General features: G+C 40.8%; 4 pseudogenes; all 4 read left to right on the top strand.

The window, feature by feature from the left end:
• The first annotated feature begins 302 nt into the window (after window positions 1–302).
• On the top strand, window positions 303–1,822 carry LOC139479180 (arylsulfatase B pseudogene; annotated as a pseudogene).
• Window positions 1,823–7,656: 5,834 nt separating this feature from the next.
• On the top strand, window positions 7,657–8,948 carry LOC139479951 (arylsulfatase B pseudogene; annotated as a pseudogene).
• A 4,442-nt stretch (window positions 8,949–13,390) lies between these two features.
• On the top strand, window positions 13,391–14,935 carry LOC139479150 (arylsulfatase B pseudogene; annotated as a pseudogene).
• A 6,506-nt stretch (window positions 14,936–21,441) lies between these two features.
• Window positions 21,442–23,043, top strand: LOC139479140 (arylsulfatase B pseudogene; annotated as a pseudogene).
• The last annotated feature ends 4,859 nt before the right edge of the window (window positions 23,044–27,902 follow it).

The raw sequence follows: 27,902 nt of genomic DNA, 5'->3' as shown, positions 1-27,902 counted from the left end.
TGCTCAGTAGTAGTAACATTGTCCAGTTCTTCCTATTTCGTCAAAACGTCTCAGATTGAAGAATTCCATGTATTATAGGTGCTATCGTTTCACTTGCAGGCTTTGTGAAAAAAGTCATGTAACATCTGCGTAGATTCTGTAGTACATGTGTATATATATATATATATATATATATATATATATATATATATATATATATATATATATATACCACAAGGGGAGCAGCTGGTAATCACACAGAAAGAATGCATGCCCAAGGCTAGTCACAACGTGCGTTATCTTTTGGAAACCTACAAATAGAAGCACAATGTACCACATTGAACACAAGCAAAATGATTCCCCAAAGAGCTGTCTTTATTCTTCTGACTTTCGTTTTCTGTGAAAGTGCAGAGAAACCTCACATTGTATTTCTTGTCGCTGATGACATCGGCTGGAACGATGTTGGATATATGAATCCTCAAATGATCACCCCTAACCTGGACAGACTTGCCAAAGCTGGAGTCATCCTCAACTCTTCATACGTTCAGCCTCTGTGCTCGCCCTCCAGAAGCTGCTTCATGTCGGGATATTTCCCCTATCACACTGGACTACAGGATCGCGTCGTATCGGTCAACTCAGCAAAACACCTGCCGGTCAATCTAACAACTATACCACAGAAACTGAAACAACTTGGCTATGATACTCACATGGTTGGAAAATGGCATCTTGGATTCTGTAACGAGAAGTATACACCCACAGAGAGAGGCTTTGACTCCTATCTTGGATATTACTCTGGTTTTGAGGACTATTATACTCACGTGAGACAGGAAAGTAGCGATGAAGTGGGGCTGGATTTTCGCTTCAACTTGACCATCAACAGAAGGTCAAATGAGACCTATTCTGCAAATGTCTTTGCAGACAGAGCTGTTGAAATCATTGCGAACCACGACAACAGTAAGCCACTTTATCTGTACCTTCCATTCCAGTCTGTACATCAACCTCTTCAAGTTCCAACTAAATACGAAAACATGTACAAGAACATAGAAACCAAACGCAGAAGGGTCTATTGTGGAATGGTGACTGCGTTAGACGAAGCTGTTGGGAATATCACTAAAGCTTTAGAAGACAAAGGTCTCATGGACAATCTTTTGTTAGTCTTTACAACCGATAATGGTGGTCCCACATTTGCTGCTGCTAATAACTTGCCTTTACGAGGAGCCAAAAATACTCTCTGGGAAGGGGGGACGAAAGGCACAGGATTCATCTACGGTAAAACCCTTCTGAAGAAGATAGGCTACATCAATACTGGAATGTTGCATGCTGTGGACTGGTACCCGACATTTGTGGAGCTGGCTGGTGGAGAGAACACAGACCCCAACATGGATGGGATCAGTCAGTACGACATGCTCATCAATGGTGGACCCACCAATCGAAATGAGTTCGTTTACAACATCTATGACGCACAGGAAGCAGCTGCTATAAGGTACGGAGATCTCAAGCTCATCCAAGGGAGTCCAGGAATTCACAATGGTTGGGCTCCTTTGCCACATCTGGGAATTGACGAAGGTGTCTATGAAGCTGATAACCAAACATTCCCTCCCTTCATGCTCTACAACATTTCTGCAGATCCAACTGAACACTTCGACCTCTCAGCCAAGTACCCTGAGCTAGTGGACATGATGAAGAAGAGGTTGGACAACTGGAAGAAAACCCGTGTCCCAGCCCAGGATCCTACTCCAGTACCAAGAGCGAACCCAAAATACTACGGCGGTGTATGGAGTCCTGGGTGGTGTTGATACAAAGTACGCTGAAATTGTACACCCAATGATATATTTTTCGCATCGGAATTACTGAGATATGTGTTGGAATAGATTACAAGTTCGCTTGCTACTTCGTGGCCGATTGGTCGATTCCTTGAAGATAAATTAAAAGTAATAGATGCATATATGGATATGTGTTATTGAGTTGAGATATTACCTGGTTTTCCTTAAGTGCATCCCCGTAAAGATCCTGTTAGAATTAGTCTTGAATGGTGTAAGAGGCGACTGACAGGATCTGTTGGTCATACTTGCTAAGTTGGCTGATGCTGATGACATTAGTCATTGAATTGTCTGGTCCAGACTTAATTATTTACTTATGGCCGTCATATAGCCCTAATACCACTGATTACGGCGTTAACCAAACAATTAAGTTGTAAAACATCCTTTGGGACGGGTCGTCTAGTCGTCTTAGCGCCGCAATTCGCAGTGCAGAGTTGCCTCCATAAAAGACCAAAATCCTGCGAACGTGGTTGCGCATTCCAGCTTCGTCCTGATTTTGTTTATGTAAGAACTATTAGAACAACAGACAGTACAATAACTAGACTTATGAGAGATTATGATGGAACCATAAAAATACATCACAGACAGAATAATTCATTATAAAAACGAGCTAAAGATCGCCAACAAGTAAAGGTAGATCACCATACTAGGGACCATGGTGACTTACAGTACTTTTGCTTCCTTCATGAACCCCAGCAGGATTGACATCATCCCTTCATGTGTTGGCGATTATTGACAATTTAGCCGAATTAAAAGAACACATATTCTGCGATTAAAACCGTGGCAGTAATAAATATACTGTGAATGATGTGGACTTACGTTCTATCTCCGGGGGAGAATCCTTTTACACCACTTCAACCCCTTCGAGATACGGCCACTAACAATCTTAGTTATCCAATTTATTCTACCAATATTAAAGTATCATTTATTAATTACAAAACACATGTTTCACAATTTATTCAACAGTTCTATAAAAAAACAAGGATTAAATGAGAGCTGATATTGTTAAAAAGAACCTTCAGCAATGAAACTTTCAAATATTGATCCTTTGTGATGGAAAAATCAATACAGTCAGGCAGGACATGTTTGACCATGATTCTCTCATCACAAGGGATACAAAATGGATGTTCTTCACCCTTCAATATATATTCATGAGTATATTTTTGAATGACCAATACGACATCGTCGCATAATGACCTCATCAAATCTGGACTGACAACCCAAGTAGGTGTTACCGATATTTGTTTAATTTCATGTGATTTATTAATTCTTACTTGGGTGTCCCACTTCTTTTGCAATATATTTCGGATGAAAGATCGATTCACGGGTTTATGATCAGTGTAGGGGATCAGAAGTGGTGTCACAGATTTACTGAGTTGTGCTTTTGCAGCAGCATCGGACATTGTGTTACCAATAATTCCAACATATATTCTGGTTTATTAATTAGTGGCTTGTGTCTGATTTCTTAAGTTTAGTAATTGTCAGGTCGACAGTTTGCCTTACTATTTGCCAAGGAGGTGATGATAAAAGTTGAATGGGAGCTATATCGTGTAGGTTAATTTTAGCAGCGGAAACGACAGATTTAATTCTTATTTCAAGTGGCGGAATAAGACTTGATTTCTTATTGTAAAGATCTTTGTATGAAAAAGGATGGAATCTGCATTCAAAAGCTGGATTTGACTGATTAGAATATAATTTAGTGTCGCACTGTAAGTATAGTTTCAGACGGCGTTGTTTAAGGGATGACTCCCCTCCCCACTTAGAATTTGAAACTACTTTCAATAAAGCGAGTGCCTTTAGACATTTAGCTTTAAGGTATTGTATATGCGGTAAGAAAGTTAGATGGATGTCAAAAATAAGTCCCAAGAACTTGGCCTCCTTTACCACGTTGATAGGGGTGCCATTCAAAAATAGTTCAGGGTCTTTATGCATTATATATATATATATATATATATATAATGTATACAATTAGATTTTGATATAGAAAATTTAAACCCATTTTCAAGGGACCACTTGTTAATTTCATTGAGACAGATTTGTAACTGCCTCTCTATGGTATCCACTTTTTACCACGACAAGAAATATTAAAATCACCAACGAAAAGTGATCCATCCACTGAATCACTTAAAACCTTGGACAGACTATTTATTTTAATACTAACTAAACAAGGTGAGACAAAATACTGCCTTGTGGAACACCCTGACCCTGATTTTAATGGTCAGACAGGGTGAAACCCACTCGCACTTGAAACTGAGTGTCTGTTAAAAATTGTGATATTTAATGAGGTAAACGACCTCTCAAACCAAAATCATGTAAATCCTTTAAAATGCCTTGTTTCCAGGTAGTATCGTATGCTTTCTCGAAATCAAAGAAAATTGATACTACGTGTTGTTTATTTGAAATAGCATTTTTAACAAAGGATTCTAATTATACTAAACGATCAATAGTACTTCTATTTTTCCCGAAGCCACTTTGTTTTGGTTTGTTTATTTGTTGTTTAACGCTGCACTCAGCAATATTCAAGCTATATGATGGTGGTCTGTAAAAAAGTCGAGTGATTGACATCATGAGCATTGATTCACGCAATTGGGATCGATGACATGCATCAACCAAGTCAGCGAGCCTGACCACACGATCCCGTTAGTCGCCACTTACGACAAGCATAGTCGCCTTTTACGGCAAGCATGGGTTGCATGGCTAAGAGTTATGATAAATTATGACTGATATATTTCACAAGTCACCGGCAAGGCAGTAATTCAATGTTAACATTTCATTTCTTTACAAATGGTGTCATTACTTCATGCATCAATACGCCATTATATTCTTTCATCGATATATCGATATATGATTGTTTAATCCATAACTGCCTTACTCCATCCTTCAGTGACATCTACATCGTGATGGTCAATCAAGACAACGGTACATACAATAAAAGCTACAAAACACTTCCATAATCATTATAAATCAATTGTACGATTCCGACTATACCATGAGCATGTGTTTATGAATCACTATCAATACTTTTGATACCACGTGTACGCGAAAAGATCAGTGTATCCTGTCCCGCCGGTTGCACCCGTTACAAACACATGCATATTTAAAACACCAGAGAATAGCCAGTCTCAAGTATCAACCGAAACTGATTCCTTTGGGCATAAAGGGTAAAAAAGTTGTGAAAATATTTGAATGATCAGTGAAAATCAGAGATGACTCCAGTTAAGAGTAAGCATGTCCGCCACTCACACAATTTGCATGAATAATTAAATGTGCATTTAATTTGGCGCCCGACGCCACACAGGACTACTCTTCTATGCAATGGCGGCCTGGAAACAAACCAGACAATCAAGTGATGGACCAGACAACCCAATGTCACGATAGCACATTTACTGATTTTTTCGATACTTAAATATAAACGACAAAACTCTTTCCATATTTATAAAAACTCTCGAGAGTCGAATGTCAATTCCGACACATCTCAAGAGCATGTGTTTATGAATCACTTACAAATAGTAATATAACCAGGAGAGTGTTTACTGCCCCATCGGTGGCACCCATTACAAACACATGCAAAGGCAAGTGAAACAATATAATTAGTTTTAATCACGCCTGCTGTAAATAAAGGTAAAGTGATTCTAGTATTTATAAGCAAAGGAAAACGTTTAAACGCAAGTCAATTGTTCACCTGAAAATACATGGGGACACGCTGTAAAGTTAAAATAGGGAATTGCATCAGACATCACTTTTGTAGCTGATGCTCAAAATTTGGAATGTACTCCACGTGTCTACAATAAACTTTTTGATATTTCTACTCAAGCTTTGTATAGTGTAACCCTGATCAATAAGATACGTGTGTCTGTTATTCTTCTAATAGTCGCCCAAATTATGTTTCTAGGTTTGTCTGCACCATACCCGTGCTGGTGGGTTTCACGGAATTGGTAAACGTCTGAGACCTGCATCACTTCGGGCTTTCCTCCCACATTAAGCTGACACGACGCGATAGAATGTTAAAAGCGGCGTTAAACCCAACTCACTCACTCACTCACTCACTCTTCTAATAGTATACTTAGGGTTTCTGTATAACCAGATTGGCGAGATTCAGATTGGGGTTTGGCTTTCTTTAATGAATTGTACCAGTAAATGCGGGTAGGAAATCATTTTAACTGACATTTCCAACATGTATAAAGAGTCATGCGGGTCATGGTTGATTTCTGAACACAAATGTGGTCCAACACATATTTTGTCGCTTACGAAAATCAGAACGTATCAACGCAACACTTAATCAAGTCAAATATGTGAGTAACTAAGAATGTTGTATAAAGCCACAGTCATCGGTATTAGCGCTGTATCACCTATGTCTGTATAATCTGGATTAGACAAATCCACGACAAATCAAACTGGAAATCAGAGGTTAACCCATTAATCGATATCTACAAAACGTAAATGTGAAATCAATAAATGACTACAAATGATCAATGAAAAATCAATAAATTAAATTTAAGAACAAAGTTTTAGGTTAACAATCAAAAATACCATACAAACAACGGGGCTAATACGTTTTAGCAGCAATTAGTAACTGACCTTAGGATTAATGTTAGTGTGCTCTCAAATGTGTAGAATATTGTCACTGTGGGATGTCTTGAAAGAGGCCTGCCTCAGTACTTGAATCCAGAATTTTCTAGAAACTAGTCAAACCGAAAATGTCTCCACTCGCCCTCCTCTTAAACTGGTGGGGTAGTCATATGGTTAAAGCGTTCGATCGTCACGCCGAAAGCCCGGGTTCGATTCCCCATATAGGTCCAATGTGTCTCGTCAATACAATACAATGACGCTCAAGATAAAGATTTGCAGCTGTAAAAGTGTAATAAAAAGCGACAAAACCCTTTCCATTTTCATCACAGTCCATTATACGATTCCGACTATATCATGAGCATGTGTTCATGATTCGCTACAACAATTTCATCCATTATACGAGGGGGCACGGGTGGCCCAGTCGTCTAAGGCGCCGCGATTCGCTGTGCAGAGTTGCGTCCCATGGAAACACCAGAAACCTATGATTGTGAGTTCGAATCCCGGTTTGACCCGATTATGTTTCTAGGTTTGAGAGCACCACACCCGTGCTCGTGGGTTTCACCGAAGTGGTAAACGTCTGAGACCTGCATCACTTCAGGCTTTCCTCCCATATATATAACTGGAATACTGTTAAAGGCAGCATTAAACCAAACTCACTGACACTCACGACATTATTCGAATCCGACTTTATGTTCATGATTCACTGTGTCCACTACATAAACCATAACATAAACAGCTACGAGGTATAGACTTTTTCTTGAGGAAGTGTTAATGCATTCTTGCACATATATTTCTTTCTGTTACTGTGTAGTTGGGTCCAATGAACGCAAAGCACAATTACACATATGAGAACTGTATGTTTAACTTAATATGAAATACAATGATGCTCAGTAGTATTAACATTGTCCACTTTAAAACAACTCAGATTGAAGAATTCCATATATCATAAGCGCTATCGTTTCACTTGCAGGCTTTGTGAAAAAAGTCATGTAACATCTGCGTAGATTCTGTGGTATATGTATATATATATATATACCACACAAGGGGAGCAGCTGGTAATCACACAGAAAGAATGCATGTCCAAGGCCAGTCACGACGTGCGTTATCTATTGGAATCCTATAAATAGAAGCACAATAGACCAGATTGAGCGGAAGCAAAATGACTCTCTAAAGAGCTGTCTTTATTGTTCTCACTTTCGTTTTCTGTGAATGTGCAGAGAAACCACACATAATATTTATAGTTGCTGATGACCTCGGCTGGAACGATGATGGATATATAAATCCTCAAATGATCACCCCTAACCTGGACAGACTGGCCAAAGCTGGAGTCATCCTCAACTCTTCATATGTTCAGCCACTGTGCTCGCCCTCCAGAAACTGCTTCATGTCGGGATATTTCCCCTATCACACTGGACTACAAGATCGCGTCATATCGGTCAACTCAGCAAAACATCGCCGGTCAATCTAACAACTATACCACAGAAATTGAAACAACTCGGCTATGATACTCACATGGTTGGAAAGTGGCATCTTGGATTCTGTAACGAGACGTATACACCCACAGAGAGAGACTTGGACTCCTATCTTGGATATTACTCTGGAATGGAGGATTACTATACTCACGTGAGACAGAAAGTAGCGATGAAGTGGGGCTGGATTTTCGTTTCAACTTGACCATCAACAGAAGCGCTAAAGAGACCTTTTTTGCAAATGTGTTAGCAGACAGAGCTGTTGAAATCATTGAGAACCACGACAACAGTAAGCCACTTTATCTATACCTTTCATTCCAGTCTGTACATGGACCTCATCAAGTTCCACCTAAATATGAAAACATGTACAAGAACATAGAAGACAAAAAGAGAAGAATCTATTGTGGAATGGTGAGTGCTTTGGATGAAGCTGTGGGAAACATTACGAAGGCTTTAGAAGACAAAAGCCTCATGGACAATCTTTTGTTAGTCTTTACAACTAATGGTGTAATGGTGGTCCAACATTTGCTGCTGCTAATAACTTGCCTTTACGAGGAGCCAAAAATACTCTCTGGGAAGGGGGAACAAAAGGCACAGGATTCATCTACAGTAAAACTCTTCTGAAGAAGACGGGCTACCTCAACACTGGAATGATGCATGCTGTGGATTGGTACCCGACATTGGTGGAGTTGGCTGGTGGAGAAAACACAGACCCAACATGGATGGGGTCAGTCAGTACGATATGCTCATCAATGGTGGACCCTCCAAACGGAATGAGTTCGTCTACAATATTTATGACGAGCGTGAGGCAGCTGCTATAAGGTACGGAGATCTCAAACTCATGCAAGGAAGTCCAGGTATTCACAATGGTTGGGCTCCTTTGATGCATCTGGGAATTGACGAAGGTGTTTATGAAGCTGATAACCAAACCTTCCCTCCCTTCATGCTCTACAACATTACTGCAGATCCAACTGAACATTTCGACCTCTCAGCCAAGTACCCTGAGCTGGAGAACTGGAAGAAAACCCGTGTCCCAGCCCAGGACCCTACTCCAGTACCTAGAGCGAACCCAAAATACAACGGCGGTGTATGGAGTCCAGGGTGGTGTTGATACAAAGTACGCTAAGCGAGAACACCCAAGATATAATTTTCGCATTTGATTTACTGTAATAAGTGTAGGAATAGATTAGATAGAAAAGGTAGAAGTTCGCATGCTTCTGTGTTTATATCCGAACATGTTAGAGATTCCTTGAAGATAAATAAAAATAATAGATAAATGTATGGATAAGTGCATCCCCGTGAAGATCCTGTTAGAATTGGTCTTCAGGAACTCATGAATGGTGAAAGAGGGGACTAATAGGATCTGTTCGCCATACTTGCTGAGTTGGTTGATAATGATGATATCAATCATGGAATTGACTGGTCCAGACTCAATTATTTAGAGATGGCTGTCATATAGCCGGATGGAGTTTATAAGACAAACAATAAAGTTGTAAAACAACCAAGGGGACGGGTCGTCTCGTCGTCTTAGCGCCGTGATTTTGCTGTGCAGAGTTGCCTCCCTTAAAAGTCCAAAATCCTTTGAACGTGGTCTCGAATCTCAGCTTCGTTTATGTTTTATTTTGCTGTACTAAAATCACACACAATCATTCACGTTTTTTTAGAATCCACATGGTATTAATTACAATTGTCTCAAATTCTTTCTGCTAATATAAGGTTGTTAAAGTTTCACCTTGAAGATCCGGTTTTATTCCACACATTGATGATGCCCATTTCTGGTGCCCACTGCCTTGAAATTACTGAAATAGTGCTAAAAGTGGCGTAAAACCTCACTTACTCACTTCTATACTACTGTTTTCAAACTGGATGCAGGCTTAATTTAACAGATTTAACATTGGGTTAGTCTAAGTCTACAATTTGAGAAGAAATGCCCATTTTCTTGACAGGATCACGTTTGGCCAAATAAGGCAAAATTTGCGTCCCTTTGTCGTGCCTCGAAATAACGATCGTCGTATCATATCTCAGATTCACCCTGAGAATTACCATTGGTAGCTTATCAACACCATACCCAGCCAGTGTGTTTCCTATTTTACGTAGGGTTTTATTCTCCCATCAAACTGACACGTATTATTTAGCAGCGTGATAACCTCTACTCACTCACTCTAAAACACCCTTGTATTAGAATGTAGTGTGTGCTGTGTGAAGATATACCGATCATACTGGCAGTAGTGAAATAATATTGACAGTTGACGAAAAGGTACCAGTGGCAGCTGTTCTTCTCCATAGTGAGGTCAAGATGTTTACAACACATACGAAATAATGTTTGAGGATTTGTGTCCTGTACAACATTAACACTGCACTTGTGGAAGTTGTTGCTTTGAAACACCCATAAAATGTAAGACAGTCCGTAGCTAGACAACAACAAATGTCGTTGAAATGCAGAGAGTAATTTAAAAAAAAAGATTTATCACACAGAGAGATGTCATGCTCTAGGCAGGTCACGAAAATAACGTTATCTATTGGAAACCTTTAAATGGAAACAAACAGTCAATCTGAAAATAGACAGGGACATATGGTACAAGTCAAAATAGGGATTTCCATCAGACATCATTTTTGTCATTCATGCGTCAAATTTTGAAATGTCATCCACATGTCTACCGTGAAACGTTTTGAAAGCTTTATCTATGCCTTGAATGTTGAAAACCTTGATAAAACACCTTTTGAGCAAGAGTCGTATCATGCTCTTTGAAATCTTTGTGGTAACAGCATGCTCGATTTATGACTCAAAAGTTGTGACATGTGGACCCCAAAGTCCGGAGCAGCTGGAATATTGCACACACAGATAACCACAGCTTTCGAGGACACATCTGTCAGAAATAGTTTTTTTGAAATTTATATCTATATTTTACTCCATATAATAGCCTAGACGCGAATGTCTGTAATATGTGCCCACAACACAACAACAGAGATTAATATTTCCAGTATCGGACCGCCTCCGTGGTCTGGTGGTAAAGCGTCCGCCCGGAGAGCGGAATGCCTGGGTTTCGATCCCCGCCCGAGTCATACCAAAATAGGTTAGAGGATTGTACTTATTGTTACCCTGCCTGGCGCGCGGCATTAAGGGGCTAAAATAAGGACCGGTCGGCTCGGAGTCAGTACACTGTGACATAGTGGGGAATTCCCGTTAAACTGCGGCATGGTATCTCAGTGGGCTGGCAAGTCGAAATGTAAGTGGTATAATCTTAGATGACGTTAAAGCCCATTTCACCTCACCACATAACTTTAGAATTCAGTCCCAGCTTTTAACATCTTCCAAACAGATCAAGAGACGGCCATGCAAATTTAATGTAGCCATCGGGTGTCCAGTCAAAACGTTGCTGAATGCCAAACCAGGCTTACATTATTGCATATATTTAAGCATCGCGGGATTACCCATTACATCACCCATTATGTATTTTTCTGTTCAGTTATAAGTTGTAGTGTAAGTTATAACACTTCTGTGCCAAATAGGAATCTCATTGTGACGCGTTTACGTCACGTGTTTCTTAAGGGCCTTCCAGCCTTTGGGTATCGTCCATTCCATGAAGCAAACAGATGTGATATAAACAACATGTTGAACAACGTCGGCACAAAGTGTATCCCGATAACCATGTTTTATCATCTAGATATATACCGTGTATATGGCGATCTGCCATGGAATCTGAACCAGTGATTGGTTAATATCATGAGCAATGAACCACGCAGTCTGGGTATGACACGCAACCAACCAAGTCTCCGAACCTGACCACCTGACCTATTGCGTCACATCTCACAACAAGCATAGGTTAATGGGGGAATGGGGTAAAGTTGGAATTCACTATCATGTTGACGAAAGGAATATTCCTATACCCATATTTTTACATCTAGACCTATCCCATAAGTCGAAAACATTTTAAGTATTATCAGACATGCAATGAGGTTACATATTTGTAGACAAGCAAAGAATGTGAAACTGATAGCCTCATACCTCTAAAGGAATTTATGTCAAGGTAACTCAACCCACGTGGCATTTTATCTGCTGTGAGATCTTGAACACATTTTCCAAAGAATCATATGGACGCCGACCCCCATGACATGTAGGATGAAGAGTGTGAATGAGTTGGGTTTAACGCCGCTTTGAACAGTATTCCGGTTATATCACGGCGTGTGAGCCTAATGTGGGGTGGAACATGCATGAAAATGACCAGGCGGGTAATTAGTCCATTCTTATTTTGTTATATACCTGGCACATAAACATAAACTGAAACTTGTCTTCAACAGTCAGGTTACAGTCGGGGCAATCAGGCGGTTACATTTCACGGTTACTGGTTTCACGTGAATCCTTCGGGATAGACGACATGGGTACATAGTAACACCCCCCACCCCACCCAAAAAGGCAACGTTTCCTGGCCTATCAGAAACAAAATAACAAGTCCTCACAGTTTATGCAATATAATGTGATCATAGGTCAATTATGGTCAGTATATTCGGGACAACAGTTGACTGCAATTAAAAAAACACTTCGAGATATCTGTAGTTGAAACAGGGATTGGTACAATAACCGCATTGATGGGGACCTTGCCCCCTCTACCTTATTATTATCCCCATGTAACATGAATATCCTAAATACAATTACACTTAGTATTCAGAGGACTTCAAAATGATTAATGGTGATTTAAACCAATACCTGTCAATCTCAACATGTCGTGTTCTGGGGTAGAATAGGTATTCAGCAATCAAATTAAATGCTTGTCGTCAAAGGCGACTATGCTTCTCGTAAGAGGCGCTAAAACGGGATACGGTGGTCAGGCTCGCCAACTTGGTTGATGCATGTCACCGTATCCTAATTGCGGGGATCGATGCTCATGATGTCAATCACTGGATTGTCTGGTCCAGACTCGATTATTTACAGATCGCCGTCATATAGCTGGAATATTGCTGAGTGTGGCGTAAGTGTGAGAGTGGGAGTGAAAAAGTCTAAAAAGATTGTCGCCTTCTTCTTTCAAAGAAAAGAATTGCATGTCTTCAAACAGCTGCTGAAACGCTACTGAATGGTAGGTCGGGTTACGTTGTCTTAAACAAGATATCCAATAGTGAGGCACTAAGTTTAACTTTGTACAGGTCTTACTGGAACAACAGGCATTGCAGTACATCCAAGACGAACGAAGCTTATAAACGAAGCTGGGACTACAAATCGCATTACAAATGACTTTGAAGTGTTCAATCTTTATGTATAGCATTGAACATACATGAGATACAAGCATGCAGTATTCCCACAGGTAAAGTGGAATTGGCTGATTGAGCTCTTTCAATTCGATGAAAATATGTTTTGAATGTCATGTATGAATCTATCTTATAGATAATGTAAATGCATGTTTTGCTTAAAGCAACGTAAATAAAATGTTCTACATCTCGAAAGATTATATTGTATTTTATCTCACCGAGGAGAATGCTAGATCTAGGTTAGTCACGATGTATGTTATCTGTCAGCATACCTTAAATAGCAGCACACTCCATGCATTAGGCAAAATCAAAATGAATCTGTTAATAACCGTGTTCCTTGTTCTGATTTGTTTCACTAGTGCGTATGCTGAGAAACCTCACATTGTATTCATTGTCGCGGATGACCTGGGATGGAATGATGTTGGGTTTCGGAACCCTCAAATGATCACCCCTAACCTGGACAGACTGGCCAACGCTGGAGTCATCCTCAACTCTTCTTACGTACAGCCTTTGTGTTCACCCTCCAGAAACTGCTTCATGTCGGGATATTTCCCCTATCACACTGGACTACAGGATGGCGTTATCGACGACGACGTAGCGAAATACATGCCAGCCAATCTAATAACAATACCACAGAAACTGAAACAACTCGGCTATGATGCTCACATGGTTGGAAAGTGGCATCTTGGATTCTGTAACTGGAAATATACACCCACAGAGAGAGGCTTTGACTCCTATCTTGGATTTTACACTGGTGCAGAGGACTATTTTACCCACCTGAGAAAGAAGAAGGAAGTCAAAGGTGAAGTAGGACTGGATTTTCGCTTCAACAAGACTGCATATAGAGACGCCAATGGGACCTATTCTGCAAATGTGTTTGCTAAAAGGGCTGTTGAAATCATTACGAACCATGACAAAAGTAAGCCACTTTATCTATACCTTCCATTCCAGTCTGTTCATACACCTCATCAAGTTCCACCTAAATATGAAAACATGTACAAGAACATAGAAGACAAAAGGAGAAGAATCTATTGTGGAATGGTGAGTGCTTTGGATGAAGCTGTTGGAAACATTACGAAGGCTTTAGAAGACAAAGGTCTCATGGACAATCTTTTACTTGTCTTTACAACCGATAATGGTGGTCCAACATTTCTTGCTGCTAATAACTTGCCTTTACGAGGAGCCAAAAATACTCTATGGGAAGGGGGAACAAAAGGCACTGGATTCATCTACAGTAAAACACTTCTGAAGAAGATGGGCTACATCAACACTGGAATGATGCATGCTGTAGACTGGTACCCGACATTTGTGGAGCTGGCTGGTGGAGAGAACACAGACCCAAACATGGATGGGATCAGTCAGTACGACATGCTCATCAATGGTGGGCCCACCAAACGGAATGAGTTCGTCTACAACATATATGACGAGCGGGAAGCAGCTGCTATAAGGTACGGAGATCTCAAGCTCATGCAAGGGAGTCCGGGAGATCACAATGGTTGGGCTCCTTTGCCACATGTGGGAATTGACGAAGATGTCTATGAAGCTGATAACCAAACCTTCCCTCCCTTCATGCTGTACAACATTACTGCAGATCCAACCGAACACTTCGACATCTCAGCAACGTACCCTGAGTTAGTGGACATGATGAAGAAGAGGCTGGAGAACTGGAAGAGGTCCCGTGTTCCCGCACAGAGCAATGCTGGTGTTCCTGCAGCAAATCCGAAATACTACGGCGGTGTATGGAGTCCAGGCTGGTGTTAATGACTCTTTCAAACAGACACTTCCTCACATATATATACGTTTACACTGGATTGATGTTCAGAATACGAACAGTCACACCTACTTGTCAAATCGAGTCTTAACCGCATGAACTTCATTTGTCGTCAAATAGAGAACACTCTGAATTTTAGAAAATGTCTTTTGAATAAAAGAGGTTACAATAATGGATTCAGAAACGCTATTGAAGGTACCCTGGATAATTTGCCATGACCATAGAGCCAACACATCGTGTCAGGAAATCGAGTGAACAATTTTTAACCAGGATTTAATAAAGAAATTAAATCCAAATAAATTAAAATTAAATGGGCCAGAAGAAGATTAAGTTATGAACAGTCTCCTGAAAGTATTCAGATCTGCGAATTTTGGGATATAGACGTGTAGGTGTTTATCATGTTGGCACTTACATTTGAGTGCCACCATCTTCGCCAGAACCAGACACAGACGCATTGGGTTACAGTTTTGTGAAACATTTACATTCAACAATAAACAAACACAGAGGCCAAGGTATGATAAAGCTTCTCTAAGCTCTACTAAGATGAAACGTATTTTTCATTCACTGAAACGGTATCACATAACCGATAGCTGATTGTTTTTTGCTGTTGTTTTTTCCATTTTGGAGCTTCGACTTTTGAATGTTTGGATTGAAATATGTGATGTAGGCCGGATTAATATTGTTATGATATCCATCACATGCTATTTATATGAATAAATGAATAAACTAGAGGCCAAAGGGCCTGTATCGCTCACCTGGATATATACGCAATCATGACAAAATATACATTTGAATTGTACATTTATATAATACTGCAAATATTTCGTAATTTTGACTCTGTCAGGATTTAAAAGGGGTGGATGGCAAATTTGACAACATGAACGTGTACTTCTCTAGATACAAATGTTGCATACATATCTGACCAAGGCTGGGCCCCAGGTCGAATCCTATTGGCATAAGTGTATTATTCTCTTCATAACAAAAAAAAGTGTACAATGTATCTGTTTATTATAGGGTGGGGATAATATCGGTTTGCATGTTTTGGTCAAGGTTCTAACTCCTTTGGGAGTCCAGGACAGATGAACAGAGGGGCCAGTCCTTGTAGCATATGTGCATTCATCTTATGATACGCAGCATTTGTACGGTGGGGATAAATGTGTCCAAGTTATAAACTCTTTTGTTTTGGCCCTGCCCCTCCATTTGTACAATTGTGACTTCCCATTACCTGAGAATACTTCAAACCCAGTATGGTTGATGTCCATCTCTTATCTCAGATAAAAAGTCGTTTATGGCAATAACGCCAAATTACCCTTATTTGGCCCCGCCCCTCAGCCCCTTGGGGGTGATCAGGCCTTCCATTTGTACATTTTTGAATTTTCACCACTGGAGAATGCTTCCAGCCATATATGGTTGATATCTATCTCTTAGATCCAGAGAAGAAGTCGTTTAAAGCAATATAGCCAAATTACCCCTATTTGGCCCCGCTCCTCAGCCCCTTTGGGGGTCAGCCACACCATTTGTACAATTTTTATTCCCCACTACCTAGAAATGCTTCCAGTCAAATTTCGATAATTTCCAACAAGTGATACAGAAGCAGAGGTCGTTTGAAAAAAATATTGACGTACGGACGACGGACGGACGAACGGACGACGGACACCACGGTATGGCATTATCTCACCTTGGTTCTTTGGACCCGATGAGCTAATAGAAACGAAAAAAAACCTTTTCATAATCATAATTCAGCTCCACTAAAAGAAAAATCACTTGTATGTCTATATGATGAATGATTATCAAATAGCGATACTACCAGGTGTTCACCAAACGGTCAGTTTTTTTCTGTGGCATCAGTCATAGTCACAAATATACTCTTCAAAAAAAGAAACTTGACACTGACTTTCAAAAACGAATATGATGTGATTGTTTCAAAATAGGACACAGAAACCATTATTGAAACACTCTTTGAAGATCAATGTACACAATGTTCAAAACATTTATCGTGTCACCTAGACAGACACACGTACACGATACAGTTAATGTCAGTATCCGTGCCCACCACGTGCATCAATCACCGCTTGACACCGACGACCAAAAGATGCAATCAAGTTGTCAATATCACGCTGTTGGATGTGCTGCCATTCATGCTGAAGTGCATCAAGAAGCGTCGGGAGTGTTTGGGGCGATGGATTCCTTCTGCGAACGCGTCGATCCAACTCGTCCCACAGATGCTCAATCGGGGACAAATCTGGTGACCGGGCTTGCCAAGGTAATGTCTGGATGTTGTTATGCTGTAAGAAGTCCTGATATGCGGTCGAGCGTTGTCCTGCTGGAACTGTCCGCCATGAACGTTGACGTGAGGAAGAACGTAAGGCTGTAGGATCAAGTCTCTGTAACGCACACCTGTCAATGCATCTGTCACATGCACGAGAGGCGTCCTACCACCATGATGAATTCCAGCCCATACCATGACACTCCCGCCGCCAAATGGGACAACCTGCTGCACACAGTTGGGGGCGCAACGTTCACCCCGACGTCTGTAGACACGTACGCGCCCATCAGCACGTGTGAGTAGGAAACGAACTCGTCAGTAAACAGTACATTTCTCCACCTTGCACGTGCCCATCTTACCCTCTGTTGGCACCAAAGCAGACGGTCCGCCAGATGACGTGGGTCAATACATGACGTCGAACAGGTCTTCGCGCAAAAAGTCCAGCCTCCCTCAGTCGGTTGCGTACCGTTTGATCTGATATTCTGCGTACCCCAGGGATATGTGTGGTTGTAGACGTGGCTGTGGTAGTGCGGTCTCGGAGGTGTCGCAGCCAGATGTATCGATCTTGTGCTTGGGTTATCACCCTTGGTCTTCCTGACTTTGGTCTGTCGTCAACTCTGTTGGTGTTGTTGTATCGGGTCCACAGTGCGGAGATTGTCTGTCTGCATACGCCAAAGTGCCTGGCCACTTCTGGCTCAGTTGCTCCAGCTTGTAATCTCCCAATGGCGTTGTTCCGTTGAGCTGCATTCAGTCTTGGCATTCTGTCACCGCCTCTACTGTCGTTATAAGGACTGTATGAACAGCCGTTGATGTGGATTTTATACCCATTCAGGAGGGGGGGGGGGGGGCTACATGCCTAAATGCAGGATCCTGTGCTGCACGCTTTTTACAGGCGGTTGCGTTTTGATGAAGCTATAAAATTGATCCCCAAACGCTACGTTTGTGTGCTTTGCATGTGTTTTCGCGAATTATAGACACATCATCTTTCTGTTTGACTTATTTGGTTCTCATTTAATGTAATTATTTTAGATATTTGGCAAAAAGTGGTTTTACATCTGTCAAGTTTCTTTTATTGAAGAGTACATAAAACGTCACAGCCAGAGGATAGTCAGTCTCGATGATTATACCTCGAAAACACATTCCACTTTGCGTAAAGACAAAATAGCTTTGAAAATTATATAATTGGTTCAGAGAAAAACGGTGATGACACTGGGTGTTCTAGAAAAGGTTAAGCATACCCAGTCCTACTGGTAGCACCCACCACTCACATAATTTGCCAAAAGAAAGTAAATATTTGTTAGTTCCCTGACGCTGCACAGCATGAGTCCTACTTTTATAAAGTCGGCATTATTATATACACCCGTCCTTTCAGCAGTGCAATCACAACATGTAACGCCATATGACAACTGTGTTTGTTATGCTTATTTCGGAAACAAGGAGTTGCTGTATAACAAGAAAGGTTTGATTTAGAAATGGCCTGAGATATATACAAGTGAAATTGTACTGGAAAATACGTCAAAAATAACTTTCCTATACGCTTCAAACAAACACAAAAATCCCCAAAGTCCTGAATGTCTTGAAGCTAATGACATTGAAAACTTAATCTGGATGAAAATAAAAACGACGAAAACATTCTGTCATATGGATAACCAGATATTTCACATGCAGATATGGTCTGGGATAATAAAAAAAAAAAAATTTTTTATCTCAGATTTAAAACACACAATCTTGTTCGCCTGTCGTTCTGGATATCCTGAAACAATTAGGAGATAAATATTTCGTTTTGTAAGATTTGCGTGATGTTATGCTGAATGGATGTACGGAAATTTCATTTGAACACGACGCCGCAAGGCGACGTGTTCAAATGAAACATTTCCGTACATCCATTCAGCATAACATCACGCAAATCTTACAAAACGAAATATTTATCGACATTGTAACATGAACGTTAATTAAATCGATATTTAGGAGGAACTAATTTACTGAGCGCATGACACAACAAAACTGTCGTTAGTAATACGTCTCCTCGTGCTCACCTTCGAAAAGATGCATGATATGGGGTGCCGCGGAACCGATCAATGGTTTCGAGGTACTCCAATAATGAGGGTCCATTTTACGAAAGGGGTGGTCACATGTTCAAGCTCATTTCTCAGAAAATAAACAAACAACAGGAAATATCACAAATTCAATTCTTTATCACAGTTCCTCATCTTACTTGTAATTTGTAGTTATGCGTAACTATGAAATACAAATAATCAAAATTAGAAAAGACGTACATACTGTTTGGCCCCTGTACAAGATAGTGTCAACTAGCCTGAAACTGAGGTGGTGACAAGAGACGTCAAACGTGCGAAATTTCAGACATGCAGCTTAGCTGGGATTGAAAAAGTTGTTTACTGTTACAGTGGAATAACATATGTGAGAGAGGCCGTGGAAATTAGCAGAAGAATTAACCTGGAAATTACTCACGGGAGCAGTGGACAGTGGCAGGATATTTGTATCTATGACAGGTACCACATTACGTTCGTTAGCGAGCTGCTCCTGTCTCTGAAAAATGTTCGAATAATGTCGTTTTTGAGACGAGCACGAATCAATGGAATACGACGTCAACGATTCATCGGATTTGTGGCCGGTAATTCTGCAAATCTCGCGATTCAATACCTGCGTTTGACAGTAAAGTGACGGCAGTTTGCAGTGTGAAATTCCCGGTCTTGGATAATGTTTATGCTGCGCTCAAATGGCGGCCCCCTGATGTGCCTGTGTATGGCAACACGCAACCCAACAAAACTCGATTTTGAGTAAAGTTCTCCCTCAGCATTTCTGACTTCGGCATAAAAGAACCTCAGTCTCTCTTTCAGTTGAAAAGCAGGAAGCTCTTCGAACGTGGGTTCAAAACCTCGGAAACCAAGCCATTCTGGAAGTGAAAAGATTGCCGTGTTCAGGGTACAAATGTGACGGTAAGTGGGAGTATTTCGTTATTATTACGGTGTCGTGTTTAAATGAAATTTCCGTATATCCATTTAGTATAACATATCTCAAATCTTACAAAACGAAATATTTAATTTATGTTAAGATTTTGGTCAATCTCGTTATATTATTGCCAATTTTTGCGATGACACATTGGTCACGCTTTACATTGCTATTATGGCAATGGTGTAAGGGAGGTAACTCTCGCTGATGTTGATCGAATCTGCGTAGGAATTTTTTTTTATTTGTTTATGTATTCTTTTATGTTTCAATGGCTTACGTCGAAATATTTTAACTCCCAGTAGATTTGGAGAGGTTCCTATCCACGATGTCCTGTACTGCTTTTGTATCAAGGGACGCGAAGCGGTGACTGGACGCTTGAACTTTGGGCTCTACGGAAACGCTGGCTGTATTTCCTAGTTCGGGGGCCATCTCAGAACGGTTTTCAGCTTCAACAGCTTTTTGTGGGTTATAATAAGAACAAAATTAGGTGGATGTATGAAAGTCATTATAGAGTTGCAATAAATGTTTTTTACTCTGTTAAAAATTGATTTTGTTTTGTTTTTTCCTTTGGCCAAGCCCAAGAAAATTACATTATTTATGATTATGATTTTGTAATTAATGGAAAAAGGTAAATTTCATTTACCTTCAAATTCTTGTATTATCTCAGAAAATGTCTCGTCGCTCCATTCACTCAATATTTCATCGAAATCTCCGATGTGGAAGTCAGGGTCAATTTCCATCTGTTCCTCCATGTTGATGATTTCAAAAATAGTTCCATGAATTAATGTATACATACACGGTGATGAGACCCCAAAAATTCAGCGATGTTATGCTCATTCGACAACACTTTTTAACCAATCAGATCAGGGAACATACCTACATTTATGTTACAATGAGATTTAGTCCGTCTGTAAAACAAATCATCAACGAGGATGTATGAGTGAAATGAGAGAGTCATTGAGAAAAGGCTCTTTAACCCATTCAGAAATATTCCTGCTTCATCACGCAGGGAGGGGGCACGGATATAATGCATACAGTCAAATATTTAAAGAGTTTTGAAATATAAATGAAATACATATGACTACACATATGTTGTTCAGCCACTTGTCTGAAAGGGGCATTTTTCAATTCCTCCGATTTTGTCAAACCATGCTAGCTTAAATAATGCGATGTATTAATGGTGCAATGGCTTCACTTATAGGTATTGTGAGTACATTTATGTTCTCAACACATGCACTGATTTTGGGGCATAAATCTCGACAAAGGGACTATCCAGCTGGTAATCACACAGAAAGAATGCAAGCTCTGGGCTTGTCACGACGCGCGTTATCTATTGGAAACCTTTATAAAGAAGCACAATGTACGACATTGAGCAGAAGCAAAATGAGTCTCGGAGGAGCTGTCTTTATTGTTCTGACTTTTGTTATCTGTGAGTGTGCAGAGCAACCTCATATTATATTTATAGTCGCTGATGACCTCGGCTGGAACGATGTCGGATTTCGGAACCCTCAAATGATCACCCCTAATCTGGACAGACTATCCAAAGCTGGAGTCATCCTCAACTCTTCTTACGTACAGCCTCTGTGCTCGCCCTCCAGAAACTGCTTCATGTCGGGATATTTCCCCTATCACACTGGACTACAAGATGGCGTTATTGCCATAAACGCAGCAAAATTCCTGCCGGCCAATCTAACAACAATACCACAAAGACTGAAACAACTTGGCTATGATGCTCACATGGTTGGGAAGTGGCATCTTGGCTTCTGTAACTGGAAATATACACCCACAGAGAGAGGCTTTGATTCCTACCTTGGCTATTACTCTGGTGATGAGAAGTATTTTACTCACACGTCACAGGATCGCCAAGGTGACGTGGGCCTGGATTTTCACTTCAACAAGACGGTCTATGGAAACGCAAATGGAACCTATTCTGCAAATGTGTTTGCGGACAGGGCTGTTGAAATAATTGAGAACCACGACAACAGTAAGCCACTTTATCTATACCTTCCATTCCAGTCTGTACATGAACCTTTAGAAGTTCCACCTGTATATGAAAACATGTACAAGAACATCGCAAACAAAAGCAGAAGGATTTATTGTGGAATGGTGAGTGCGTTAGACGAAGCTGTTGGGAATATCACTAAGGCTTTAGAAGACAAAGGTTTCATGGACAATCTTTTGTTAGTCTTTACAACCGATAATGGTGGTCCCACATTTGTTGCTGCTAATAACTTGCCTTTACGAGGAGCCAAAAATACTCTATGGGAAGGGGGTACGAAAGGCACGGGATTTATCTACAGTAAAACACTTCTGAAGAAGACAGGCTACCTCAACACTGGAATGATGCATGCTGTGGACTGGTACCCGACTTTGGTGGAGTTGGCTGGTGGAGAGAACACAGATCCCAACATGGACGGAGTCAGTCAGTACGACATGCTCATCAATGGCGGACCCACCAAACGGAATGAGTTCGTCTACAACATCTATGACGAGCGGGAAGCAGCTGCTATAAGGTACGGAGATCTCAAACTCATACAGGGGAGTCCGGGAGATCACAATGGTTGGGCTCCTCTGCCACATCTTGGAACTGATGAAGGTGTCTCTCAATCTGATTACCAAACCTTCCCTCCCTTCATGCTATACAACATTACTGCAGATCCAACTGAACACTTCGACCTCTCAGCCACGTACCCTGAGTTAGTGGACATGATGAAGAAGAGGCTGGAGAACTGGAAGAAGTCCCGTATCCCGGCACAGGACAATTCAGCTGTTCCTGGAGCAAACCCCAAATATTTTGGCGGTGTTTGGAGTCCAGGCTGGTGTTGATGTCTCTTACAAACAGACACATTATCTTACAAAGATACGTTTATAGTATATTAATGTTCAAAATACGAACATGTAAAATCGAATCTTAACTGCATCAACTTCGTTTGTTTTCAATTAAAGTTTCAGTTTCGAACAGTGACTGACAATGTAAACACAACCGAGTGTCGGGAGAAGCTTTTTGAAAACCGTATGTAAACAAGATCACCAAAGGCCCTCAAACTTCGTATCAACTTAAGTGACAAACCCTGGATACCACAAATGGCTCCATATCTAGATATAAGTCAATAAATTTTCTGTAGTTTTATCATAAAAAATCGAATCGATCGTGTTTGGTGTCTGCATCAATCACAGTGGGCGACGCTTATTTACGGTTGAGCTTATATAAATAGCAAAGCACATGGTCATGTGTACATGTGACCCATTCAATGCATTTGTGGTCAAAGTGTATTTTGTTGTATTTTTACGGCAGAACAGCAGCAGAACATTCAGTTTCGGTTAATGTAACAGTAACCATACATACATACATACATACATACACGAGTCTTTCAGTTAAGTCCGAAAATTACAGATATTTGTTTAGTTTTTGGTCATTTGCATTCAACAGTTGGATCTGTGCCACACAATAATCAGATTATAAACTGACGTCCAAAAGAAACTTTACCAACCGAAAATATAAATTTCAGACAAAGTATAAATTTGTTTTCGATGAAGTCTATCTAAAACACATAACCTAAATACAACAATAGTGTATGCAGAAAATGTTAATCGTCTGTTATAAGTTTGCGAGATAACACGCGAAAAAGTGAAAAACACGTGCACCACGGACAACTGCAAATGCACGTGCGGGTAAGGGTATAAAACGATTGCAACGGCAAGTCAGACATCCACAATGATAAAAAAAACACAAAAGAAATGCCACGACTCACAGTCGAACAATGTGAACGAGCCTTGGGTATGGTACAGATGGGAGCCATCCACGCCCATATTGCACGAACCTTCGGTTGCTCCCGTGTTGCCGTTACCAACTTGATGCAACGTTACAGACAGACAGGGCGGACCGCTGACAGGCCAAGAACAGGCAGACCCAGGGTGAGCACGCCCCATGATGACCGGTACTTGCGTACCTTGCACCTCCGAAATCGCTTCTGAATTGATGATCAAACTCAGTTTTGTGTGTGTGTAAATTATTTGAAAGAAAAGGAAATCCATAATTAAAGTTGTCTTGGAATATGTGTATAGGACTTTTCGTTTATCGTAAGTACAATATTATCTGGATACGCCTGATGTAGGTCAAAACATCTTGTATATTTCATTACTTATTTACCAGTTGCTTATGTACATTGTTATGCTGATACACGTGACATATTCTTCTATTGAAGTCAAGCTGAGAAATATTGGCGCAACTTCTGGTGCTTCAAATAAGGCCCCTTCCTAAACACTAGTTGAAAAATCTGTGTAATGATTTAAGTTTTAGAAATAAACTGGCGTCCAAAAGAAACTTTACCAGAGTTTGAAATCACTCTTGCTCAAAAACAACAAAACATACATGCATGAAGTAAAGTGTATTGAGAAGATCAATATATCAACATAATCAACACCACAAATGACAATCATACCGCGACCGAGAATGACGTCAGAGCCCCCCAAAGTTGGTTGTGGTACAAAACTCGAGCTTTCAGAATCATGGACAATAGGCAGAGTACATATTAAACAATCGTTCACGTTCAATAGCAAGTCATTAGTAGCGTGTGTGACCACCAAATGCCTCAATATACGCAAAAACTCTTCGACGCACAGAAAAAGTCAGTCGTCTGATGAGGTCACGTGGGATTTGACGCCATTCTTCTTGGAGGGCCAAGATGAGTTCTTGCCGGTTGGCTGGCCAGTGTGCACGTGGTCGTTGTCGAACACGACGATCCATCAAGTCCCAGAGGTGTTCATGGGGGACATGTCGGGTGAGCGTGCAGGCCACGGCATGACGTTGACGTTGTTGGCTGCGAGGAAGTTAGTGACAATTCTGGCTGTATAGGCTCTAGCGTTGTCATGCTGATAAATGACACCACGTGGCTGTTGTTGGAGAAATGGTAGGACAACTGGACGAAGAATGTTATCAATGTAACGCTGAGCTGTCAAGTTTCCGTCAACGATGACCAGCGGTGTCCTCTCATGCCCACAGATCCCTCCCGACACCATGACACTCCCTCCACCATATGGTACGACATCCTGCACGCCACACTCCGCCGTTGGTTCACCACTTCGGCGGTACACACGTTGTCTTCCATCAGCCCTAAACATACAGAATCGACTTTCGTCAGTGAAGACAACTCTCTGCCAGTCACGTCGTTGCCAACGTCGTACAGTCCAGGCCCATCTCAATCGCAGACGACGATGTTGCGCTGTCAATAGCTTTCCTCTGTATGGTCTAAAAGCCCTGATTCCATGAGCCCTGAGTCTCCTGGCCACTGTCTGTCGACTAACCCTGTGACCTAAGACATTTGTCGCCGATGACGTGACTGTCAGGCAGCGATTTCGGAGGTGCAAGGTACGCAAGTACCGGTCATAATGGGGCGAGCTCACCCTGGGTCTGCCTGGTCTTGGCCTGTCAGCGGTCCGCCCTGTCTGTCTGTAACGTTGCATCAAGTTGGTAACGGCATCACGGGAGCAACCGAAGGTTCGTGCAATATGGGCGTGGATGGCTCCCATCTGTACCATACCCAAGGCTCGTTCACATTGTTCGACTGTGAGTCGTGGCATTTCTTTTCTATTTTTTTTATCACTGTGGATGTCTGACTGGCCGTTGCATTCGTTTTATACCCTTGCCCGCACATGCACGTGTTTTTCACTTTTTCGCGTGTTATCTCGCAAACATGTAACAGACGATTAACATTTTCTGCATACACTATTGTTGTATTTAGGTTATGTGTTTTAGATAGACTTCATCGGAAAAAAATTATACTTTGTCTGAAATTTATATTTTCAGTTGGTAAAGTTTCTTTTGGACGTCAGTTTATTTTATTTCGTCCGCCCGCTCTCTGGTTAGTTGAGGCTTGAGGTCAGAAACACATACAAAAAATTATGTAGGGCCTTATGCAAATGACACTTGGCATGCCAATCAACAAGGAATCTGGGTCACTGGGACTTGCCAAGTTTCACGGATCGAGCTAATTCGGCATGAGGACAAGTGTGACTTTGCCAAAATGCATTGCTACTGGGCAATGAAAACATGTCACGGAAAAGACAAAAAACTACTTTGATCACTTGAAAATATTTTTGACCATTACCAGGGTTTTTTACACGATCTTTGTCATCCAGATTCCAGATAAGGCAAGACCAACACAGCGAAGAAAAACACTGTTGAAATCGACGATCGCCGTATATATTGTTGGATAAATCGTGGACATTCCACGGTATCATTTTATGAAGATATAAAGACGACATGCAGGTAGGTTTTGAAACCAAAGACCTACGTGTTTGTTGAAAAGTCTTGGAATCGTTTGATAGATATTTATTACCACTAAAACGTCCTTGTTGTAAAAAGGTCCGCATGGGTGGGCGTTTACATGACGTCCAACGTTTACGCATTAACCAGTGGAATGTATGTGTTATCATGACGTCATATTGACCTGTCAGATCACTCGTATAAGCTCCGCCCACTAGAGTGCGGTAGTCGCTACCGCAGATTGGGCTTTAAGAAAACTAAGCATTTAAAAAAATGTTTAATGAATATAGAATGGTTACAATAATTGAATTAAATAAATATATTGAATGTTCTGTGGATAGTTTGCAGTCTACAAAATCCAAAATAAAATCCAAAAGGAGCCCAGGGAAATGCTAGACTTATCAATTCATTCTAGGTTGGGTTCATTTGGTAATTTATTCTCTAGGGTCTAAGAGACCGACTAGCATCGACTTAGAGACGATACATTTTGTCAGGACATCAAGTGAACAATTTGTGTCCAGTATTTTTAAGAACAAATTAAATCCACATGAAAAAATAAACTGCAAATAAATGGTCCAGAATGATATTAAGTTATCAACATTCTCCTGATAGTATTCAGATCTGCTATCTTTTGGTGTAGGTGTTTATCATCTTGTCGCTTACCTTAACGTGCTACCATCTTCACCAGCACCACACAGACACAGATGCACTGGATTACTTTTCAAGGGAAATATACAAAGGACAAGGCATGATACAACCTCACATTGGTCTGCTTACCATACCTGGCCATTATTCGCACAATCATTGAAATTGTTTCACATGACCGGCAGGTAAGTTTTTTTGTTTGTTTTTTTTCATCCTGGTGCCTTTGACTTTGAACTTGTGGATGAAATATGTGATATGTGACACTAGGTGTACAACTCGATCGAGGCCTTCGGTTTTCGCCCACGTTCCCGAAATCGTTTTGAAGTTTTTATAGTTGATCAAGATATGATTATTTATTATTGTATATAGACGTTTTGTGTGTAAAATTGTAGGTATAAGATCAATTATATCTTTCATCGTAACATGTAACAGTTATAGTTCCAGTGATCGGCTCAAATAGTCCCGCGATCTACCGGCGCTTACGTGATCGAAAGGTGTGTAGTTCATTCCGAGATTGTTTAATGCTTTACTGAAGTAAAAATATTTATTCCAAAATACCTACGTAAACACCTTCCTGGGTATTGGGTAGATTACATCCATCCTAATTACTGTCACGTGTATGTTTGGTGTTTAATTGCAATCTTTTCGCTCTAACTTTTGACGTCTTCTGCTGCATGTATTTCCGGAAGTGACGTCACCATGATTATAATCTCGTTCCAGATGAGTTGTAGAATTAACAGACTAAACGTAAGTTGTAGTTTTTGGCCCAGCAAGTTTAGTTAGACCATGGAGGCGATATGTTGTAATAGGAATAGGTGTTCTATTATTATGACCATATTCCTAGATTTGTCTCTTTGTTGTTAAACGACGCACTCAGCAATATCCCAGCTATATGGCGGCGGTCTGT

Source organism: Haliotis cracherodii, unplaced genomic scaffold (genome assembly GCF_022045235.1).
Source record: "Haliotis cracherodii isolate W230 unplaced genomic scaffold, xgHalCrac1.p SCAF_4, whole genome shotgun sequence".
NCBI classification, from domain to species: Eukaryota; Metazoa; Mollusca; class Gastropoda; order Lepetellida; family Haliotidae; genus Haliotis; species Haliotis cracherodii.
This window is presented reverse-complemented; position numbering and strand designations above follow the sequence as displayed.